We start from the raw sequence: 10,400 nt of genomic DNA on the forward strand, positions 1-10,400 counted from the left end.
CCATTGTGCAGCTGCAACTTTGCATTGCAAGGCTCAAAGCAATGTAATTAGCTTGAAAATTCCTACACTAGGACATTGTATTTCTTTTCCTTGCACAGACTGAGACTTTGAATTCAAGACTCATCTTCTAATGTTCACTTTATCACTACATGGGCTGAAAAAAAAAATAAGTTGCAACAGGCACTATTTTTCTACCAAAAAGCTGTGTATAGAGGTCTAAAGAAAAGTAATCATCAAAGGTTTCACTAGCTGTTCCTATAAAATTCTTTACCCTTAGCCTCTGGTATATCCTGTGGTTTAACAACTTGATCCTCAAACACTAGGTAAGTGCAGCAGTGTGCAACCACAGCAGAAGGGATACCTAAAGTGTCACAAATAAAATTGCTCAACAGTGTTGCCTATGTATCTTAACTAATGAAGTTCATCATTTCAGAGGCAAAATATGGGAATTGGCAGCCCCAAGCTCTCCACCAGGCTAGGACCTTTGGATCACCAAGGGACTCAGGAAAAAACCCAATGGACTTTTCAAATTGGGTGGCAAATTCTGTGTGCCCAAACCAATACATTAAGTCTCTGAGATCTCTCAATTTCAGAGCCTTTGCTGTTCCTGCATATCTTCCTAACACACAGGAAGATATTTCAGTTTTTTTTGAAAGAAGGTTCCTACATATATTAAAAATGGCCATTCAGAAAAAATGCCTCAACAAATAAAACCAAAAACTACAGCATTATGAATGACTTCTACCAATTTAAACATACATATTTCATTCTTCCATTCATGTAACATCTCTGGAGCTGGTAAACTTCACAATTTTGCACAAATGGAAGAACATATTTTATGTTTCCTAGTCCATGTTACAAGTGTATTAAATTAATTAACCTCCTTTGTAATGTCCTTTAGAACTATAGATGATGACTCTGAAACTACTAATTTTTTTTGTCTGTGTTATGTAAGACACATTTTCCAGTAGCTCTGAACTGAACACAGTCAGATGCATAATGTTCTTTTTGTCACAAGGATTGTGCCTGAAGCTATCCCACAGATTCAAAAGGAACTTATTAGCATAAACAAGGTCTAATGATTTTGTTCAGGAAAAATTTCACTGTTGGAATCAGTGGCATTTTTTCAGCAACTAATTTTTTCAGTAACTAATTGCCATTTTACTAATCAGAAAAGAAAGGACTAAAGCTGAATTAATATATTTCTGGCACACAAATTCAGCAATTCAGTGGAAGTTTTAAAGCTTAAATCAAACACACTAAAACGGAATTTTAACAAGGTCGTCAGAATATGAAATGCCTCTTCCTCAGTTTTTTCTGCATAAAAATTGGCCTTTGGCTTTTCAGGCTTGTATGATTACACTGATTATTTAACACGAGATGCAAAGCTTACAGCGAGGCACCAGATGGCGCCTCACAGGAGACATTCGTGCTGTGACATTTCCAGTTACAAACGTTCACAGAGCCACAAAATCACAGGATCGTTTAGGCTGGAAAAAAACATTAAGATCGCCGAGTCCAACCCCATGTCCACCACTATACCACGTCCCTAAGTGCCACAGCTAAACCTCTTTTAAATACCTCCAGAGACAGTAACTCCACCAGCTTCCCTGGGCAGTTTGACAACCATGAAGAAATTTTTCCTAATATCCAGTCTAAACCTCCCTTGTTACAACCTGAGGCCATTTTGTCTCATCCTGTTACGCATTACTTGGAAGAAGAGAGCAAACTCCACCTGGCTACAGCCTCTTTTCAGGCACTTGTAAAGAGTGGTCAGGTCTTGCCTGAGCCTCCTTTTCCCCAGCTCCCTCAGCTTCTCCTCATCTGCTCCAGACCCTTCTCCAACCCTCCCCTGGACATGCTCCAGCCCCTCAATGTCCTTTTTGAAGTGAGGGGCACAAAAATGAACCTAGGATTCAAGGTGCAGTCTCCTGAGTGCCAGGTCACTGCCCTGCTGGCCGCACTGTTCCTGATCCAGGCCAGGATGCTGTTGGCTGCCTTGGCTACCTGGGCACACACTGGCTCATGTTCAGGCACTGTTGATCACCACTCCCGGGTCCTTTTCTGCTGGGCAACAAACTGACTTGAGGGTGCCCTCAATCTCCTTGTCCAGATCATCATTAACGATATTAAACTTTCCAATTAAATTCAGAAGTACTGACCCCAGTACTGAGCCTTGGAGTCTGGACACCAACTGGATCTAACTCTATCACCACTCCCTGGGCCCAGCCATCCAGCCAGTTTTTTAATCCAGTGAAAAGGGCACCCATCCAGCTCACGAGCAGACAATTTTTTCCAGAAGAATGCTGTGGGAAATGGTATCAAAGGCTATTCCTAGAGTTAATATAAGCAAGGCATTATTTACAGTCCTATATAAAACTCATTTTTCTTGAGTAGTTTTTCTAGTGAGAAAAGGTATGCAGAGAATTCAAGTATACTGGCTGAGTCAGAGTTTGGGGATGGAGTGAATTTTACTAAAATGAGTGTTTATAGCTGTCAACCTCACACTGGATGCATCGGGTGACTCAGGGACCAGGGTGAAAACCTACTGTAGGGTTGACAGCAACATGAAAGACAGAAAGGTGAAGGATTTCTCTGTCATGTCTCAGAGCTCTCATCCTCCCAAACATAGCATCCACATTCTTGTGGCCAAGAAAAAGTCAGTTGAGTGGACAAGATAGCAAAGGAGCAAAGGAACAACAACAAAAAAAGGAACAAAACCTTTTGACAAACCATAGAGATTCAAGTAGTATCCACACCAAGCACAGGTACAAGCACTGGGAGCCCAAATGAACTTCTGGCAGCCAGAGTGATCATGGGAAGAGTTGAGTACCTTACTGAGGACACCCTGAGTCTTAACAAAATCATAAGAAGCACAACATATCAAGAGATAGAGCTGATTCCTGTGTATAAAGGACTTTAAACCACGCTTTTACTACAGACTCGGAGAATGGTTGAAGTTGGCAGGGACTGCCGGAGGTCGTCTAGTCCAACCTCCCTGATCAAACAGGATTCTCTAGAGCACATTTGTAAGGATGGTGAATGTAGCCAGAGGAGGAGACTCCACAGCCTCTCCAGGCAGCTTGTTCCAGTGCTCAGTCACTCCCAGAGTAAATAAGTTCTTCCTCACATTCAGGTGGAACTTCAGAGGGCGGATGGACTGCCGAGGAGCTGCACCACTATGCCCTCTGCTACCCCATGAGCCTGGGGAGACCCACAAACCAGGCTGTGCTCACATGAAAGTACACCCTCCTCACCGCAGTTTCTCAAAACACCAACAGTCTTCAATTATCCGTCTGCTCATCACTGCCCCGAGGGGAATGGTATGCAAATCATAGTGCCTGGTGCCCTGGAGAGCTGCGCTGAGGATGACTTTCTTGGCCAGAAAGATCCATAAAACAGTGCCAGACCCTCAGGGACAATCATGAACAAATTAAAGTCTTCAAAATTGCAGTTTGCTGCAGCCCAGGCCCTGAAGTACCAAGTGCCTCAGGCACATTGTAAGACCATCAACATTTCTGAACATCCTATATAATGCCTGCAGGGTTCACAGGGCTGAGGGAAGAGCACCCAGACACAGCCCAAGCTCACCGAGTACCACCAGCAAAGCACGTCAACCAGCAAAGCACGTCAACCAGCAAAGCACGTTGCACCCCTCCTTACCTCACCCCACCCTCATGTATGTACGTGTCCTACTCAAAACAGGGATAGGGGTTTCACACCTGTCTGAAACTGAGTTCTGCCTACCCAGAGACAGAAGAGGAATCACTGAACAGGGGAGGACCCAAGTCCCTGTCTCTGCTTTACTCATTTAAATGTTTATATACTCTCTGGGATAGCGACTGAAACACTGGTGAGCAGCCTGGTGAGAAAAAGGAGGGCATAATGCAGTAGAGAAGTAAATTCTCTCACACCCCACATCAGGTACAACAGCTTCAGTGGTTCAGTGAGAACTGTGGATTTGGTGGCAGCACTGCAGCTCCAGAAGGTGCTTACGATGCCTGTGGAGGGGTTTAAGCCCAAGTGTACCCTCCACACACAATCACCATTTGTGGTGGCATACACCAATGCAGAACAATGTTTATAAGCAAGGTTATGTCTTCTAGAGAGGAGTTTCCAGAGACCTGGAGAAAGCTTTGGGTGCCTGAATGGTACCCTCTTGTCTTTCTCCCAGCAGTACCACAGCTAGTACACCACCCACTTCAGCACAGGGTATTACACCTCTCACTGCAAACCACACACAACAGCAGCAGCCTTAACACCAGTCCCAAATCTACGCCTTCCTCATCTTCAAAGAAACTAACATATACCAAATTCAGTTTCTGGACAACATCACTATTATGAAGCAGCCCAAGTGCTTCACTCAAATGCACTGAGAATTGTATTTCTTAAGATAGTCATATATAAAAATTCTATCAATTGCAGAATAAAAACTATTGTGATGAAAAATCTTCAGGGGGAATATATGAAGGAGCGAGACATGGAACCGCAGGGCCTATATGTGCTTTTAGCACAGCCCACAAAAGGCTGTGTGTATTCAGGCTCTCACTCTTGTTTTCCACTGCCTGATATGGGTGTCACAGGTGCCCATTAACAGCTTTACATCGGTCTTTTTCAAAGAGCTGTAGATTTCAGTGGTGTGAAATCCAAACCCCCCCACCCCCCCACAGGGTAGTCTGGAGGTTTCAAGGGCCCTGCATGGTACCTTGAATATGCCACACACAATCACTGTTATTTGTTATTTATTTGAATTTTACAAGTGATACAACCTATTACATCCCACAAAACTCCTTTAAAATAATGAATCAAAGCTAAATAAGAACAAAACCCCAACCAAAACAAAAACTAACAAACCACAGGGAAAAAAACTAAAAAAAATTTTTAAAAAACCCAACAAAAAACCACACAAAGACAGGAAAGCTACTTAAAGACGTAAAAAGCAGGTTTTCAAGACTTCAAATCATATTTCTAGTTTCTTTTTGTAATTTCTATATACATCCTTTACCATGTTAAAACCTTTCTCAGTAGAATATTAGCTTTGAATCTCTTGTGTATATAAAACCTCTTGTGTGGACTTCTACAATAACCCTGTAACATATCTCTCTGACTTGATTACATTTACTCTCAGCTCAGACTCTATTTTGGCACATTTTCAAGGTCAAGGCTTGGATATGATTAAAAAATTTCCAAGGACTAGTCTCTCCCCTACAAGTAAAATGTGGATGTAATTAATACTGTTTACTTTGTTTTCTTTGCAAACAAGAGTTTCTGTTTGAAATACTTATTTTCATGTTTTCAGCACTTGGATCAAAAAAGAAATATTTTAATTAATATCTTTCTCCTAGTTAATCTAAAAAAACCCAACTGATATTTTCAAAACAGCAGAATCCTATTTGATTTCAGTTTAAAGAGATATGTCACTAGAAATATTGTTCTCAACTAGCCTGCAGTTGAGGCTTTGGACGTGCTCTGCAGCATCAATACTTCTGCAGAAAGATCAAAGTGGGGTCAGGCTGGAAACAGAGGATTCCCACACAAGTAGGGACGTGCCTTCAGGTGGGCACTTTTTCCTCCTAGTTCTACGTAGTAAGAGGCTCTAAGGGTGAAGAATTGGCTGCTGTTATGTGTGATGTGTGTTTCCATCTATGAAAGCTTTTTTTTTCACGTGGTAAATAAATGCATGAACATAGAACATACCTTGGCAGTGTTGCAGTTAAGACAAAAAAAAAAAAAAAAAAAAAAAAAGCTGAAGGCTTTCTGGGACTTGAACCTACTTCAGATGAGCATGAGCCTGGCTCAAGCACATCTATTTCAGCTGTGTAAGGACTGCAGGTCTATACCACTAAATGCAATCAGTCCAGCACAAAGAGAAAGGAAATCCTGAAGAAATTAGGATAGCTGATGAAGAGATGTCTTCTTAAAGAGAAAAACAACAATTATTAAACACTGCCTAAACTGCCTGATCTGATTCACTGGCCACATGAACATTTATGTGGCAGAGAATACAACAGGAACTACCCAGGCTTTTGTTCATAGAAAAATGCATTAAATAGGGACACAGCAAACATGTTAAAAACTTAATCCCATCTGCAGCCCTTTTTTTGGGTGTACTGATTTATCTCATAGGTTTTTTAAGCTATTCCTAGCTGTTGAGAGGGGTGAGGTATTTCAATACCTTGGAAATAACTGGCTTTTCTGCCCTTTTCCTTCAGAACAGAAGTAAACCCAGCAAGTAGAATCCAGATACCTAATGTCTACCACCAGTCCTGGCAGACTGGCAAGTCCTTGCTACCTCTTCCATCCTCTCACCCCAACCATTTCTAGAGATACAGTGCAAATCAAAACAGGTTTAAAACTTCCCTTCCTTTGACAGGTTTTACAGCTGGATGAGTTTCCTGCCCTGGTCCTCTGCCCTGGCAGCAGTGAGACACAGAGAGCTGCAAACCTGAGCCCCAAGCCAGGCACTGGAACTGGGGAGCAGCCGTGGGCAGGGGACCAGGAGGGGACAGGGACAAGCTCTGCTCTCCCCCCACTCCCTCTGCTCCCAGGGGAGCGGTGTCACCGCAGCATTCACTGAACACCCTGCATTTCTTAATAGGCATCTGCTGCTGCCTGTTGTACTGGCAAAGCACAAAAGCGTAAAACAATCGCATCTTGCTTTTTGGGTCATTTTGGACAGATGGGCCACTTTCCAAGCATCACAAATTTTCCTAAGCTGAAACATGTCACCACAAGTTCAGTTGAAGGTCACTTTTTTTTTCTGATTTCAGCTGAGTGCAAGGATGACAAATGTAAGTACAGAGGGAAAAACATCCTGTTGGAACAGTACTCTCTGTTTTCTATGGGTGAGAAAAGTATAAGCAACATTTCAACAACAAAACAACATGATCCATTGCTGAATGATTTTTTTTTTAACCCATATCATAATGTGTAACTGAATAAATTTCAAAGTCTGCAGGAATGCAATATAAAAATAATGAAAAAAATGTCAGTAATCAAAAATATGCAACTCTGCATGGGTTTGCATAAGGATTATCAGGGGGTTTTAGGCAAATACTATTTCACTTTCTCAGCATAAAACTTTGGAAAGGAATAAAGTATTTTTTTCTAACGGATTAAACAAGTAAACTTCAGGGAAACTCAGGTCAGTTAAATATTAATAGATTTTTTTCATTATTTTAAAGCAAATAATCTTACTGAGATAAATTTTGTTCAACTCCTATTTTGGTTTTTTATTTAGCAAAACAAGACTTTAAGAAAGAAACAATTCATTGGTTTGGTGATTGCTGACTGCTGTAGACCATCAGCAGCTCTGCTGTGCTCAGCTTTCAGAGAAAGTTCCCCACCCGGGTAAATGTCCTTTTCACAGCAGACAAGAATGAAACCAGCTTAAAATTATACTTGTTGAAGATTTCCATGGCAGAGACAGATGTTCCTGGGCATCCATAGAGAGCCTGCAAAACTATTTAATTTGTTATCTTTTCGCTGTCTGTGGCTAACCCTTCTCCAAGACATTGAAACCAAACAACTTTGATGGCAGCATCCAATCCAACCCGTGTAAAAAAGACTGGAGTAAACTGCTCTGGTGAAGAGAACGGGGACACCTCCTTTGCCAGTTTCAGCATTCCTGTCTGGCTGGAGGGGTGACCTTTCTGCCTATTGTCTTCACTGCTACTTTAGCTGTTTAGCCTCAGCATGGAAAGAAATAAAACCAGGCATTTACAGGTGATGGCAACTTAATTATTTACAAAATATTGTTTCATCAAGACATTTTCTCTTACCCTCATAATGACCATATTTTCATCCACTAGATGTTTATGACTATCCCAGCCAAAACTCATTTTGGGTGTGCAAAGAGCCTTTGAGGAATGCCTGAAATGACTGAGAAAGCTGTACTTCTAGCTGTACTGACTAGAGGAAGCTCCTCTAGTATCACCTGGTGCAGGTACCAGATTGCAGCCACAAACTCATACTCTTCTTTCTCCAGAGATGGCTGAACCAAGACATATTTTCTCTTTATACAGCCTGTGAAGTCTGTAAGCATTGCAGTGGCCATCTGGTCCTGATACAGGTGAGTGCGAGTTCCCACCATCCCACTCACACCTGAGGCCAATGCTGACACACCAAACCATGGGCTGGTGCAATGATTTGGAGGGGCAATGATTTGTTACAGTCCTTGCAGTTGCAGAGTTTCCCTGTCCCCTTTGGTAGCTCCAACACTGAATTTGGTGCAGGGCTGGTCCCCCTTTGCTGGTGCCACAACACAGGTTCCTCACCACTGTCCTGTCCCAGCTCAAATAACCCCGGTCCCATTCCCCCATTCCCTGTCACTGGCCAGAAAAGGTTTGCAAGCTGTCAAATTCATCCACAGCACCAGGGACATACAGCTATTGCCACTTAAAATATTTTTCATCAGGGCAAAATATACAGCAATAAGTTTAGATCAACAAATGTTCTGTGGATAGTAATTCCTACTTTGGAATTCACTTCAGTGTCTTTTCCCTTTTTACTGCTATTTGTCACAAATGCTGGTGCATCCTGCTGCATCAGAATCTCCTGCCTCAAGGACTAGCACTTAAATTAGGCAGTCTGGGTCAATTCTGCAGAGCCCAGTTGTTGTAGTCAAGTAATTGAAAATTCAGGGTGTGGGATGAGGTGTCCGTGGGCTGTATTCTCCTCCCCTCTGCTTTGTTATGCTGTTTGCAAAACAGCTGAGGGAAGTGTTCCTGTCCTGTCCCAGGTTTGCACAGGGCTCTCTGTAAAATCTGGAGCGATTTCCTGTGGAGCCAATTTCAGAAGTCCTGCCTTTGCTGCCTCTGAGAGCTTTTGCTATTGCACAAGAGCAGCACCATCATCCTTTCTTCAGGTTAACACATTTTCCCCTTGCAAATTATCCACTTCTGGCAAAAGAATGACCTGGGGGGTTGGTTTGTGTGTAAACACAAGGGTATGGATGTGTCTGGGAACTTGTGGGCTAGTGCTGGCTAAGTGCACGTGTAGCCTGGGAGCCTCAGCAGCTCACCCTGCCGGGTCCCAGCAGCCACCTCCGCTGCCACATGTGCCAATATAGAGCCAGAAGTTGAAATTCGGCATAGATCAAGAAGCCTGCATGAACAAAGCATTATTACCCAGGACAATCCATATATCCCAAGTTCTTTGAGCACCACAGGTATGAGAGGCAGGACTTCAGCTGAGCATGCCATTAACAGCAAGCAGCGGGGAAAAGAAATCTGTGAAGGGAATAAAATGTGACATTTCAGTGATGGGGATGGGAGGCGGGTGCTGCACAAGGGAGGGCGTCAGGAGGAGAGTGCCAGGAACAGCTCTGGCTATGTCCCACCAGTGGTTTTCTGTAGGTTTCTACTGCAGATGACATGGGAAGAAAAAATTAGGTTATGGACAAGGGTGGGCTTCCAAGAATTTCTTCAAAATAAAAAAGGAAGATAAAATTAGTGAAGAGCTAAGTGACAGCAAAGCCAGAGAGTCTTCAAAACTCAAAGGCTTTCAAGTTAAAGTTTTTAACTAGCTAAAAAAGTACATGGAAACAGAAGCACAGAGGGTGAGAATCCAGAAACATGTGCAGTAGTGCATTACTTGGAGAGGCCGGGGCTGCCATGGACCAGACACAGCCCGTCCCACCACAGGGCACGGCTGAGGCCCTCACAGGCCCCTCATGAGGCCAAGATGGCAGCGCCTCGGGTAGAACGAAACAGAAAAGGGTAAAAAGAGCTGTGCAGGTACTGGTGAGTGAGGGGGAAAGTAAGAGAAACAGCTCCAAGGTCGCTGAGGAAGGAGAGGAGGAGGTGCTGCAGGCACTGGAGCAGGGATTCCCCTGCAGCCACCAGAAAATCCCTTAGAGAAGCAGGTTTGCCCTGGATGACCCTGGCCCATGGAAATGCCCCACAGCGGGGCAGGGAGATGTGGGAGCAGGAGGGAGCAGCAGAGAGGGGCTCGTATGGACTGGGCATCCCTTCAGTGCTGCCAAGGATGGTGGGGAGAGGTGGAGGAACCAGGGATGAAGAACTGGGGAAAAGGGAAAGAAAGGTGATGTTTTAATTGTTTAATTTGCTTCCCATTATCTAAATCTATTTTAAATGGCAACAAATTAAATTATTTTTACCGAGTCTGTTTTGCCCATGACGCTAACTGGGTAAGTGATCTCCCTGTCTTTATCTCAATCCATTAATTTTTGTAGAAAGGCTTATTTTCTCCTTCAGCCCTGTTGAGGAGAGGGAAAGAGAGAGTGGGCATCTGGCAGCCAGACAAGGCCAAGCAAACACAGCTTCTGAGTAAAAATCTCTACAAGAAAGAATGAAGTTAGGTAGACAAAGGAGAAAGCTTCAGGACAAGACTTCTGAGTTACTTCACAAGAAAACAGTATGGAAGGAGAGCATTAAGCC

The sequence above is a fragment of the Poecile atricapillus genome, chromosome 2 (assembly GCF_030490865.1).
Source record: "Poecile atricapillus isolate bPoeAtr1 chromosome 2, bPoeAtr1.hap1, whole genome shotgun sequence".
NCBI lineage: Eukaryota > Metazoa > Chordata > Aves > Passeriformes > Paridae > Poecile > Poecile atricapillus.